The sequence below is a fragment of the Sorex fumeus genome, unplaced genomic scaffold, assembly GCF_029834395.1.
Source record: "Sorex fumeus unplaced genomic scaffold, SorFum_2.1 ptg000039l, whole genome shotgun sequence".
Taxonomy (NCBI): domain Eukaryota; kingdom Metazoa; phylum Chordata; class Mammalia; order Eulipotyphla; family Soricidae; genus Sorex; species Sorex fumeus.
Window position 1 is genome coordinate 17,218,109 of NW_026606096.1, and position 15,123 is coordinate 17,233,231.

The window sequence follows — 15,123 nt, forward strand, 5'->3', positions numbered from 1 at the left end:
ATTATCTTTTTTTTTTTTTTTTGGTGTCTAAAATTCATTTGAATGCCTAACAACCCGAATAGGACGATTACACTTGAATAAATGTGGCTCACTACCGGCAGTTTCTATCTTTGTAGTCTATGCACCAACATCCAGTTATGGTCAAAGAGAAACTGAGAAATTCTACATGGAGCTGGAGAAGTTCTATAAAGAAGATCACACCTTCTACAAGATCATTGTCGGTGATTTTAATACCAAGATAGGACCAAGAAGATCAGCCGATGAACTCCACATCGGAACCCATGGCCTGGAATGGAACAAACAGGGTGACAGACTGTCTAAGTTCATCATGTCAACCAAAACCTTCCATGGTAACTCACAATTCCAAAAGGCTGAATCTAAACGTTGGACATGGGAGTCTCCCGATGGACGGTTCCACAATGAAATAGACCACATCATATTCAATCAGCGGTTTTGCCTAACCGATGTTGCTGTTGTCCCAAAATTCCAAACAGGATCAGACCACCATCTTCTTCGTGCAAAATTCTACCTCACAGAATGAGGAGAAAAGAATGCAAGGTTTAAGAAGAGGACTCCCAGAACAACCACCAACTGGGAGCTCTTTGGCTCTATTGTGGCAACATGGGAAGATGCCGTCATTGACAACATTGATGAGGAATACAAGCGAATGATTCAGCACCTCCATGATTGTGCAAGGAATGCCAAGAGAGAGATAACCACAAAAAACCGTCTTTCTTCGAACACTCTTGAACTTATTCGCCAACATGGTTTGGCACGTGCCTCAGGCAACCACAAGCGAACGTCCGAACTGGCAAAACAGTACAGAGAAGCCATCAAGGATGACCTCAAAAACAGGAGAGCAGCAGTACTGGTAGATGCAGCAGAAGCTGGGAAAAACATTCGTAATGCCCACCTGTCCTTCACCAACTACAAAACCAAGATGACTGCCCTCAGACATCATGATGGATCTATCACATCTTCCAGAAGGGCAATGGAGAAGATTATTCATGACTTCTACTCAGATCTCTTTAATAGCCACATCCACTTGCCCACATACCACATACCACATGATGGATATGTCGTTCCCAATATTCTCCCTTCTGAAATCCAACATGCCATCTCATCGGTAAAGAAACAAAGAGCACCTGGCCCAGACAAGATCAGACCTGAACACCTGAAGAACTTACCATCAGTACTCATCAATACATTGGCTCGACTCTTCACACGCTACCTGTCTGAATGCAAGATTCCATCCCAATGGAAAACCAGCAGGACTGTACTACTATACAAGAAAGGAGACATCCACGACATTGGCAACTATCGCCCAATCTGCCTATTGTCTGTCATCTACAAACTATTCACTCGAGTCATCCTGAATAGGATTAGCAGAACACTAGATGAAGGACAACCATGTGAACAAGCTGGATTCCGAAAAGGATTCAGTACCATCGACCATATCCACACAATAACCAAGCTCATTGAGGTATCTCGGGAGTTCAAGATGCCGCTCTGTCTGTCTAACGTTCATTGATTTAAAGAAGGCCTTTGATTCTGTTGAGACGGAAGCGGTCATGGAAGCCCTAGCCAATCAGGGCATACAAACTCAATACATCAGGATCCTTCGTGAGCTCTATTGCGGATTCACTACCAAGATCTCACCATTCTACAAAGAAGTAATCATCCATATCAAGAGAGGGGTTCGGCAGGGTGATACCATTTCACCAAAACTCTTCAGTGCCACACTCGAGAACATCATGCGACGACTGGAATGGGAAAACATGGGAGTGAAGATAGATGGTCGGCAACTACACCACCTCCGCTTTGCTGATGACATCGTTCTAATAACACCAAACATCAACCAAGCGGCACAAATGCTGAACGACTTTGACCGTGAATGTGGAAAGGTCGGACTACAGCTGAATCTTACGAAGACAATGTTTATGAGAAACAGCCTTGTTCCTGACGCTCCATTCACTCTCAATGGAACCACCATCTCCGAATGCAACAGTTATATATACCTAGGTCGAGAAATCAACATGATGAATGACCTGGCACCTGAGTTGCGCAGGAGGAAGAGAGCGGCTTGGAATGCCTTCAAGAGCATTGAAGAAATAACTAAAAGGACAAAGAACCTCCAGCCAGGAGCACATCTCTTTGATTCCACTATTCTTCCTGCATTAACATATGCCTCAGAGACCTGGACCCTACGAAAACAGGATGAGAACACTATTCGGGTCTCTCAAAGAGGAATCGAAAGAACTATGCTTGGAATATCACGATTCACTCAAATGAGAGATAGAATCCGGAGTTCTGATCTTCGTCAACGCTCAAGAATCAGGGACGCTGTCTCATTTGCCAAGACATCAAAAATCAGATGGGCTGGACACGTAATGAGGTTTACAGAAACCGCTGGACTAGAGCCATTACTGATTGGATTCCACGAGACATCAAAAGATCACGTGGACGCTCACCTATAAGATGGTCAGACTTCTTCGTCAAGACCCTAAATGATCAGTTTGAGGCTCTACATGTTCCTAAAACGAACAGATACCATTGGGCTACGCTAGCACGCAACCGGGATGAATGGAGACGTTACTGGCACCAGCTCGAGTAAATCCATGAATAACGGGGATTAAGTGATTAAGTGATAAGTGAGTCTAAAATTTCAGTGCAAACGTAGACTTCTTTTTATGTTTTAATGTATATCTCTATGTCTCTCTGACTCTTTTTCCCTTCTGCATGGAATTGTCAGAATACCTGGACCAAAATGCTTAAGGTCTGAGATAACTTTGGTAACAAAAACGAGTTTAAAATATAGGGATTTGGTTTGAATTATGCAAATCTTAGAATCATAAAATAGGAATTTTTTTTATCATACTTCTATTTATTAATCATCTTTGTCATGTGTTAGCTTGTTTGTTTTTTGGGGGAGGAGGTTATTTTGAGACATACCTACAGCGCTGGGGAGGGGGATACTCCTGGCTCTGGGCTCAGGGGTCACTTCTAATGGCTCTCAGCAAATCATGTGGTACCTGGGATCAAACTTTGCCTCTGGCATAGAAAGCATGCACTCAGCCCATTGAGCTATGTATCTGGTCCCTAATTTGTATTATCTCAACAAGGACTTTGCAAGGCTTTTGACTATTATAGAGAAAAACTGGAATTGCTTGTGCTTTTACCAATGGAATTTACAAGTAAACTTCCTTGAAAGATAAAAAAAATGATAGAAATGTCTAGGAATATTTTGTCTTTGAGATTCTTGATAACTTAAATACTTAGAGTTATTTAATGAGAGCAAATAATGGATTACTTCATGCATGATAATGATTTCGGTTGGACTGAATTAAGATGCCAAACTGATAAAGCTGAAATTATAACTTGAGTCTCAGAGACTGTTTTGTGGGTGTGCTCGAAATTGTATTCCAGATTTCTCAGAAACATAAAGTGCTAAATCCCCAGCGGGATTTCACTGGGTATTTTGAAGACTAGGGGTTTAAACCTATGAAAATGTAATATTTAAATGAAGAAAGAAAATGGATGGAGATAACTCTGGGGAAAAGAAAGAAATTTTGTTTTAAAATGAAACTGGGTTTTTGGGAAATGAAATAAAGAAAAGTTACAAGGTATAATGAGTATAAAGGGGAATATAGAAGGTTGGGGATTGTGTTTTAGGGGAAAAAGCTTTTTTCAAGCTGAATTGTTTTAAAGATCTTAAAATTAAAATTTTAACATCTATAGTATACTTGAGTAATATTATATATTTAACTTTCTTTGTTATAAGGACAAAGAGTGTCATAAAGACGTGGTCTTTTTCAGACTATAAATTGTTTAATTGGTTTGCCTGAAAAATGATCAAAAAGATTTTCTCTTAGTTTTAACATCAGAGCTTTGAGTAAGGCTAATATTTGCTTTAAGGCAGCTAAGATTTATCTACAATTTTGAAGTCTTCACTACTTTGTTTAAATGGACTGTTGAATATAGATATCTGTTTTTTAACCTCTCAATATCTGTGAGACAAAAACTTCTTGGAAATCAAAATTCCAAGAAAAAAATTTTGCGGATTGGTTGAAGGAAAAGTAGTGATTAATTTCTCTCCTTGAGAAAAGAAAAATATGTTTGAATCTACTTGGTATTTGAATATTTTAGTAAATCGTCAAAAAATTGAACAAATTTCCTTGTCAATTGTTAGAAAATCTTAATTGTGAACATCTTCAATCCTTTGTTCACTTATAGAATTGTTCTAATGCCTTTTTCAGAGAAAACTGGGAAAGAAGTCTTTGAAGGGTAGAGCGGAATACTCTCTAGAGTATATAACTGTTCTGGAACTGAAGATGAAATTGCAGAGATTACGGAAAAAAACTGGACACTTGAAAATAGCAGGAATTCAAGATTTTCTACATACCTCTAAATCTGTTCAGAATGTACATAATTTTGATCTACTGAACCCGATAAATTGTATCTCATAAGTAGAGCTGAACTGAGTCAGCTGAACTGAGTCTACTTATCTTATAAGTAGAGCTGAACTAGTACAGGGGTTCAGGCACTTACCTCGTGTGTGGCCCTCCCAGATTCAGTCATCTGAGCGCTATCAGAAATGATCCAGGGTTAATGAGTACAGAGCAAGGAGTAAGCCCTGAGCATTAACAGGTATTGCCCCAAAATCCTTTCTCCCCCACAAAAAAATTACTTTTTTCTTTTCTTGACATCTTTAGTATTTTTTTTTAAATAACAGAAGAATTTTCTCATAAACACAAGAAGATAGTCAGTGCTTTGTAATAGGTAAATTAGAAACTGGTTATATTCCTAAGACTCTGTCTGAAAAGTGAGAGGCTTTGCTACTTTGGAAATTAAGATTTAACCTCAACATGGAGCAATAAGAAAAACCTTATAACCTCAAGGATAGTCTAACTAACATTAAAATTAAGTGAAGCAAGTATATCCTGATAGTAAGTAATGTTTTCTCATAATACCCTGGATTTTCTGGCTTAATTTAAGCCTTCAGTTGCCAAACAATTTTGACATTACACTTTATACATAAGTTTTGCCAAGGGCCTTCATGGATCTAGAGGCGGTTGGTTACTCAAGCTACTGGCACAAAGACTGGAGACCTGCAGGTAGACTGGCAATGCACTCTGAGACAGATTCTAACCAGACAGAGAAACTATCATGCTTCTCTTCTCACCTCCAAAATCTAGAATGACTCTTGGAGGCATTGAGTTTAAGAAAATATGACAGTCTCTCTCAGAGAAGCCACTCGCTCTCATCTCTTATCCCCAGTGATGGCTCTCCTTCATTTCCTGTATCTCTGATTTATGTTCATTGTAGTTTCTTCAACTGTGCATACTCATCATTCTCCATCTTAATCATGTGTGAGTTTTCTGAAAAACTACTAGAAGATGTATAAGCTGTTACTTGCTCTATCTCTGCTGGGCATCATCCCTCATTCCCACTCTCTCTGTGTGAAGCTGTCCCCCAGCCCGTGCTAGTGAATCCCCTTCTGAATTTCAGTTGCTTTGGCAATAAAATCCCTCTTTTCTGTTCACTTGTTCTTAGGGGCCTTGGGTGGGAATATATATAACCATTATGATACATTGTCGAGATATTGTCTTTATAAGGACAGCAAAACCATGCCACACTGTAATATATCTTTGGCAACATTTTTATTGGAGGAGGGACCAGATGAAAGTTTCTCTACAAAAGAAATCCCTCTCTGTAAGAATATTTAGGTTTTTCTTCTTTTTTGGTGGGGGCGAGGAGAGACCTAATTAATCTGTTTAACTTTTATCAAGGGAGATGGCACAACTAAATGTGTACAAAGTTCACACCTTCATTTACTGTGGACTTCCTGTAACCTCCTTGTTACTGAGCTGCTTTTATTCTTCTCACCAAGCACCTTAGGTTTTAAAATAAAGTTATTTAAGAGGGTGATAAAAACCAGGCTGGTGATTAATAATTCACTCTAACTAGGTCTTTCCCAGTAAAAAGATTTATATATTACTGCCAAATTTAGTTGTTCTCCTCTTTCATCAGTCTTCCTGATTGATGCCTGTTAGATTATTTGCTGACCAAGCAGAACCCAAATACAGTATTGGAAAGTTCCTCTTCACTCTCACACTATCTTATTTCAAAGATCATATTTTTAGTATAGTTAGTTACATTTGTTCTTCCAAGTAAATTTTTATTTCTTCGTCTTATTATCACATTCTTCTTTGATTATTGAATATAAAGTTTATTGCATTTATTATTTTGTGCATTTATTTTAACTTTTAATTGATTGCAATACTGTGAGTGACAGTATTGTTAATGATGATTTAACACATACATAATTTTGATCTACACCCATCACCTGTGAACCCACTTTGCTCCTCCATGGTCTCAAAGTCCTTAATGTCCTTCATTTTCAGCCTGCCCCTGTCCCAACTCAGTTCTGTGGATCAATTCTCCTGTTCTATTACTTACGGCCCTTTGTTGTTATCTTGCTCTGTATTTCAAATCTGACATATAAGTGAGTTTATCCTATATCTATTCCTTTTCTTTTAATGAACTTCACTCAGAATGATACTCTCTAGTTCCATGTGATAGAAAAATTGCATGATTTCTTTCTTTCTTAGAACTGTGCTGTATTCCACTGTGTGTGTGTGTGTGTGTGTGTGTGTGTGTGTGTGTGTGTTTGAAACAACTTCTTGATCCATTCATCAAGTTGAGTTGAGCAGTTTTGTTTTAGGGTTATTCACATAATTTGGGTATTGTATTAAAGTGCTTCAACTAAGAGAGGTGTGTATGTATTGTGTCATGTTGTTTAATTTTTAAGTTATTTGGTTCATCTATTCCAATAAATCTTATTTATGTCTATGTGTTTTAAGACTTTACTACTTTACAAAAACTTTCTTTTAGAGTAACTGCACACTTTACACCTATTGTCAAAAAAAAGTTTAACTTTTAAAAAAAAGTTTAGATCCAACCAGATTTGTTAAACAATTCATGAATCAGGCAATATTGCATCTAGAAAGTAGAAGGGAATCCTGAAGGTTTATGCAGAATAGAAGGCTTGTATAAGGACAAGAGCTCAGAAGAGAGTGAGTAGTGACAGGCAATGTGATAGAGAGCCAGCCAGCATATAGGGCAGGAGTGGAGTACCTCCCTTCACACACACTCTCTTGTGCTCAAATATGTCTTTATTTTGTTTTATTTAGGGACCACACTCAGCAGTACTTAAGTTTCTTCCGACTGACTCTGAGCTCAGGGATCATGGCTGGTGGTACTGTGTGAGCAGATGAGGTGCTGGGGATCCAGTCTTTTGGGGCTACATGCAAGGCAAATCCTACAGCATCTCAAGCATTAGTCTTAGTAAACCTTGTTTGGGAAATTTGAGTCCCCGTGTCAGTTTCTCTTGCATGAGGGCCAGGAACCCAGGGTCCTGCTGCAATGCTGCCACCCTGGGAGTTCTCTCAGGCAGATCAGCTTCTACCACTGATCAAGTCTTTCCAGATTGTCTGAATAAAGGCTAAAACGGCCACTTGATTAGGTCTGTTTCCTTTTGATATATGATTCGGGACCACTGTCTCACTCTTTTTTTGGTTTGCTTTGGTTTGAAGGTGTCACCCCAGCTAGGCTCAGGGTTGGGTCTGTTTGCCCAGGGGTCACTGCTTATGGTGCTTAGAAGAGCATATGCAGAGCCAGGGGTCAAAAAAGGCTTAACCTTATGCAGCAAGTGCCCTCTCTCCATTAGACTATCTATCTCTCTGGCCCCGGTGATCTTTTTTGCAAACAATACTTCCCTGGAGAGATAGCACAGCAGGTAGGCCATTTGCCTTGTATGCTGCTGAGCTGGGTTTGATTCCTCCGGCCCTCTCGGAGAGCCCGGCAAGGTACCGAGAGTATCCCACCTGCGTGGCAGAGCCTGGCAAGCTCGTGGCATATTCGATATGCCAAAAACAGTAACAAGTCTCACAATGGAGACGTTACTGGTGCCTGCTTGAGCAAATGGATGAACAACGGGAGGACAGTGCTACAATGCTACTTTCCTGGAACCTGTGGAGTTCCCGGAGTTCCCGTTTCACTGATTTCTCTCTTTCAGGAGAGAGCTCCAGAGACAGCAGAATCTCGTGTACCCATGGGGATGTCTGGAGCATCAGTCATCCTGCCCGGAATTCCCCAGCAGCCTAAAGCTTGGTGCTTTCTTTGCTGGTGTCTCCCAACAACAGCTGCTCTCCAAGTTCCCCCTCTGAGGTGAAGTGAGAAAGACAGGCGCTGAGATTCCACCCTCTCTGGCTCTGTCCCTGAGGTGGCAGCAGACACCCACGTCCCAGCGACTGCTGACTGCTGTGTGCTTACCTGCCTCCTGCCTCACTCATTAGCTGGCATCCGCCCAGTTGGAATCTCACAGTTGGAATTTTCCTCCCCAAAGCCTGTTCTTTTCTTTAGTTGTCATTTTTGCTCAGGGTTGATTTGGGAGAATCCTGTGCTCTTTCAACACTGTATTCTACTGATTGTTCAAAGTCCTGGTGATATTAATAAAATTAGCCTTTGTCTATCTGATGCAAATCAGCCAGTAATTGTTCTTTTGACCTGCTTGACAGTTTTGCTGGAAACACATTGTGAGATGCCTAATTAGGGACCTGGCTGTTATGCCCATGCTTAAAGATGCCTCTTTATATGGTCTTACATGTTTTCTTCACAACAGGCTGCCACTTGGTAATTTAAAAAGCCTAATGACATCAAATACATTTTTTTTCTTTCGTGCTCACTTTTTGTTTCTGTTTTAGAGTCTCACCTGTCACTGCTCAGGGCTTACTTCTAGCTCTGCGATCACAAATCACACCCGGAGGGGTGCAGGGGTACCTATGAAGCGCTGGGGATTGAACCCAGGTCAGCCCTACTTGTCAGCAAAGCAAGCTCCCTACTTGTACTATCTTCTCAGCAATTCCACGCCCCACCCAAACCTCCTCGGGTAAATAGATTTTTAGTTATTTAGAGTCTCTCTGATGTTCATTCCCTGTAAAAATCACCAACATCTACTCCAAGTCATTCCACACATGCTACTGATTGGCAGCATTTTGACAAAATAGCTTCTCTCCAACTCCCTCTCCCAACCTCTGTGAATGATCTTTCCAGAGGTTTCTTATTCAGAATGAGTGCCCTGGCACTCCAAGTAAATCCTTCCCCTGCACTTCATGGAGACCCATCAAAGAGCCTGTCTAGGTAAGAGTTGCATGTTAGAGATCTCTCATGGTCATTTACTCCTGCTTGCTACGCCCCGGTTAAAGATGTTATGAAGATAACTGTTGTTTTGTTACTGTGAAGGTTTAGTTCCCCTGTTGCTCAAAGACTCATCAATGGGAAGATAAGGCAACAGATCAAGGAAGGACTCTATTGGGACCCAAGTGATAGCATAGCATGCAGGGAGGCATTCCTTGCATGCAGTCAAGCGGGTTCGATCCCTGGCATCCCATATGTTCCCCCTGGCACAGCCAGGAGTAATTCCTGAACAGAGCCACAAATATCTCCTGAGTATTGCAGCGTGTGGCCCCCAAATAAAAACAAAATTTAAAAAAAGAAAAAAGAAAAGAAAAGAAACAAGGACTCCATTCAGGACAAATCAGCAGGTAGAAAGATGGCATCTTCTTGTCCTCGAATAATGAGTAACAAATCTTGCTCAAATAATGAGTAATGGATGATGAGAAGGCATGAGGCATGAGAGGGACAAGGGTCAGACATGCATAGCTAAACAGCTTCCTGGGCCCTGATTCCTGTGTCTCCCCAGAAGGATTTTATGCAGAGCATGAATTAATTAAAGCAAGTATTTATTTTAAAATGATGGAAGAGATCAGTGAAGGAAGAAAGCATCCAGCTGGGATAATAAAGTGTTTATTTGAGGAAGAGAGAAAGTCAAAAAGACATTCCCATAAGCACAGGAAGAGGGAATCTAAATGGGGAAACCAAAGACGTCTTTCTCTGTTTTTATGATTTCAGAACTCTCACATTCTTGTTCCTTCTCTCTCCTTCCAGATATCTGAGACCTCAGGTCTTGATCATATTTGACCACTTCCATGGGTTGTCATGGTAACTAGAAACTGTCATGGTGCCAGTAGCATGATTTTTGATACTTTAGAGTATTATAATGATCGAATAATGAACCAGAGTTCTCCCAGTGGTCACTTAAAATTAACCTGTATTTGTTCCCTCGGATTATAATAAAGAAGAGACTTTATAGGGGAACATAAAATCTGGTGGAATCTTCTCACTGCAAATTTGTCCTTGGTATTACTGTCAGACATTTGGTTTTATCACCAGGGATCTACTTAATTTCTCTTTGTTATTTCTCTTATTCCCATAACCTCACCCATACCATTTGCTCTCTATCTAACAGTCAGAATAGCTTATTTATTGAAGAAAAAAAATAGAACCAGGAAGTAGGACTTTAGGAAGAATATGTTGCATGCCAGCCATACATACATTCCCTGGGGGCTGGCTCCTGGAGGCACATTGTATTGTATCTGCAAATGAAGATTGCTGACCATAGATTTCTTCCTCTTCTCCTTTAAGACAAAATAAGGGATCAGTTTTCAACATTTTCAACAAGTTTTTGTTTCGTTTTATTTTGTTTTGCTTTTTTGGGGGGGCATACCAGGTGATACTCAGGGGTTATTCCTGGCTCTGAACTCAGGAATTACTCCTGGCTGTGCTTGGGGGACCATGTGGGATGCTGAAGATTGAATCTGGGTGGGCAGCATATGCCCTACCCACTGTACTGTTGCTCCGGCCCCCAAACAAGTTTTTTTTTTTAAATATCATTCTTAGTTTCTTTGTGGGTGTTTCAGTTCAGTTTTGAATTTCTTTGGGGGAGGTTATAATTTTTAAAAAGTAATCAAAATCGGGGCTGGAGCGATAGTACAGAGGGGAGGGTGTTTGTCTTGCATGCGGCCGACCCGGGTTCAAGCTCTGGCATCTCATATAGTCCCCCGAGCACCGTCAGGAGTAACTCCTGAGTGCAAAGCCAGGAGGAACTCCTGAGCATTGCGGGGTGTGACCCCCCAAAATGATTAAAGCCAATATGCATCTATGTGGGGAAAGATTATAGACATGCTACATAATGTAAAGTATTGAAGCAGTATGCATATGCAACTCAGGAGTAATAAGATGCTGTGAGAGGGTGGTTGGGGATTTAGCTCAGTGGTAGAGTTGTTTACCTTGAATGTGTGAGGCTCTGGGTTCCATTCTTGGCACCATATGGTCACCAACACATGTCCTGGAGTATCCCCTGAGCACTGTAGGCATAGCTCTAAAACAGACAAGAACCCAAAATATTGTGGGAGAAAGACCTGTGTATATGTTTGTTGATGTATGGAAATATCTGGACGGAAACACAACAAGCTGTTAATAGTTTACACGATTAGTACTCAGGTGCTTGAAAACTCTAAAAATAACTTTGCTCTATCTACAGCATTTGAATTTTTGAAGAAATTATCTTCTCTCTTTTTCCACAATTTAAGAAAAGTCAGGTTGATAAAAATCTGAATTGAATGATTAAGACCAAGGAAGTTATTTACTAGAGATGTGTGGAAAACAAACAAAATTATACAGGTTGGAGATGACTTTAGATGGTAAGTATGCAAGCCCTAGCTTCTAGGACATCAGAAAGTGACACTACTTGGAAGTGAAATCATTGCAGATGGAATTAAGATAAAGTAATTAATGGGTAAGTTTAGGTTCTTTATCCAATATTACTAGTGCACTGATTAAAAGAAGAAATTTGGATAAAGAACCTGTTAAGTAAATAATGAAGTTGTTCAGCCTTGAGCCAAGTATTATGAGTTAAACTGAGTTGGAATTGGCTTCAAAGGGGGATAGCTTCAAAGGGCTGGGGTGCATACTTGTATAGTGAAACCCTGGATATAATCCCTGGCATAGGATGGTCCTTCAGTATAAGGGAGTGACCTCGTACACGAAACAGAATTCCCTGAGCACTGTTGGACTGTGACCCCAGATCAAACATAATTCTGGAGTTCTAACTGACAATGCAGAGTGTGACCTTATGAAACATAGGGTCTCCCCACGAGTAATCAAGTTAAAAGCTAAGGAATATAGTTTCTTACACAATATAACTAGGGCCCTTCTGAAAAGGAGGAACTTGGACACAGTTAGGGGTCAAGGACAGAGGATGTAATGCTATACAAGGATAAGACAGGCATCAACAAACCAAAGAAAAAGATGGAATTAAGGCCGTCCCTTAGAAGGTGCCATCCCTGTTCAGGCTTTAATGCTGTACTGTGAAGGCTCAATCCATTTCAGTAGATTAAACTGCTTTGTTTGTGCTACACCATCACAGAAACCTACCAAAACACTCGCTGAGGCAGACGCTTTGCTCTCTTCACTTACTGTTCTCAATTTTGTCAACAGATTCTGCTTTTTTTTTTTTTTGCATTAAGTTTGGTGTTTAGTACTATAAAACATCACGGAGAGAGAAAGGCAAAAATCATGTTCGTTAAGTGCTTTATCATCTGACTAGAAGATGTACTAAAATAATAGCCTTGTGGTCTCCCTGCATTTATATTCCATCCCTCTCCTCTTAGCCTAACCCTATTTAAACGATTTCCTAAAACACTGCCACGATCAAGACACTCAATTAAGAAAAATCTCTTCAATTGTTCTTCACCTTCAACGCAGAAGTTAGAGAATAGAACACAATTCAAAACAATCCACTTGGCTCTGTTTCAAGGCCGCTTCAAAACTCTGGTTTCCTACTTTGTCTCTCACAGTTTCTCAGCGTGAAGCTTTCCTTCCTGCTGGATAAGAAACTCTGTTGCTCTTCTCATTACATTTCTCATTGACGCCCCCCCCAACCCCCACTTCCTACCTCAACCAAAATTCAGCCCATCCTACCAAGTGCTGATTAAAGATTGCTTCTTCACTTATCCTGCCTCTGGTTGCTGTTTGGGAATAACCATTTGTTCTGCTGTCTTGGCATTACACACGGAACTCAAAGGCATTTCCTATAATTATATTTACCTTCCCTTACTTTTAGATTTAAGCCCAATACTGGAGTGATAGCACAACGGGTAGGGCATTTGCCTTGCACGCTGCCCACCAGGCCAACTGGAGTTCGATTCCTCTGCTCCTCTTGGAGAGCCTGGCAATCTCCGAGAGCATCTCGCCCGCAGGGCAAAGCCTGGCAAGCTCCCCATGATGTATTCAATATGCAAACACTGTAACAACAAGTCTCACAATGTTACTGGGCCCACTTGAGCAAATCAACAAACAACGGGAAGACAGTGACAGTGACTTTTAGATTTAAGCCTAGTACCATTTTTAATTTGTCTGTCTGAAGAGCATGACATAAGTTTATTATCCATCTAGTATGCAATAGAGAAATTAAATTATTACTATTTAGTGAAAATAATCTGTTTTGATTCTTACACATACAAAATATTGCTTTGAAGACCAACTATTTGGAACTTAAAAACACATAAATGTACAATGCTTCAAGGCCGTTCTTGTACATAGCACTGTCAAAAGTTAAATATTAAAATAACATGAAGTGGCGGTTGTGAATTATCTACTAGTTTTGGTTCATTTTGTTTTAGAATCAGAATTCCTACTAAGATTTCTTCTCTTTTTTAAATGTAGAATTTATTTATTTAATATTCTTATTTTTTATTTTGGGGTTACACCCTGCTGTGTTCAGGGTATACTCCTGTCTCTGTGCTCAGGGATCACTCCTGGCAGTACTTGGGAGACGCTAGGTGGTGCTGAGGATAAAAACCTGGTATGTGGAAGGCAAGTGTTTAAACAACCTGGTCCCACAACCAAGACTTTATTAAACGTATTTAGCACTATAGCACTGTCCTCCCGCTGTTCGTCGATTTGCACGAGTGGGCACCAGTAATGTCTCCATTGTGAGACTTGTTGTCACTGTTTTCGGCATATCAAATACACCACAGGGAGTTTGCCAGGATCTGCTGTGTGGGTGGGATACTCTTGGTAGCTTGCCAGGCTCTCTGAGAGGGATGGAGGAATCGAACCCAGGCTGACCACATGCAAGGCAAACGCCCTACCCGCGGTGCTATCTCTCCAGCCCTTAACAAGTATTTATTTTTTTTAAAAAGTATTATAAATTTTTTAAACCCACAAACTTATGTTGCCACAAAAGCAACTAATATGTAAGTCTAATTTGCAAACTTAAGAATAAAAAAGCAGCCAGTAAATTAAGGTAAAACTACTTAAGAACCCATTTTATTGTTTTTTTTTTTAAAATGTCGGAGTACTGCTATTTATCCAGCCAGCAATAAAGCTGATTGAATTGGGCATGAACTCCATAGGAACCCATTTCTTTATAAAGTTAGAGCTATTTGCAAGTTTGTCTGTCTTTCTTAAAACTCTCAGTGGTAAGGTAAGCTTCAGATGTGCTAACATGAAAACAAATGGAAGAATTGTATAACTGAAACCCAAGCGTGAAAGTTCGTAAGTCTACAACTGTACCTCATGGTATTTCACTAATAAAAATAAAAATAAATAAAAATAAATGGAAGAACACTTACATAGGAAAAAACTTAATTAGATATCCTTTTTAAAAAATCCTTAAAGTTTAAAAAAATAAGATATCCTTAAAACTATCCTTAGATTTTTTTAAGGATAAATTTAGATTTCATTTTTTTTTCTACAACAGTGACAGGGAGTAAAATCTGTTCATAACAGTAGCAAATCATCCTTGGGCCTAGGGAGATAATTCACAGAATGGAGTGCACACTTTGCAAGGAAATAGGCCCCAAGTGCAATCCCCATCTTCCCAGGGTCCCTCACACACTGCACTCAGTACCTTTATTTCTAAGCTAGCGATGATTACTCTATTACATGTTTCAATTGTTAGAAATACTGAGTGTAGCAAGTCAAAGATGTTCTCAGCAATGAATATTAGAAGTAGAGTTGACAATTGCTGGGTCACTTTCTAAAAATGAAATTGATTATCTCCCCTCTGCCCCTTTTTTGTTCCTTCTATATACTGGGTTAGAGTAGACAGCAGAATTTAAACTCTAATTTTGTAGTTAAACCAACACTTGAGGGTATGATGTGTCACACTCAGAGAGAACCAGGAGCTGTGGAAGACTCTGCTAGCTACCAGCTTTG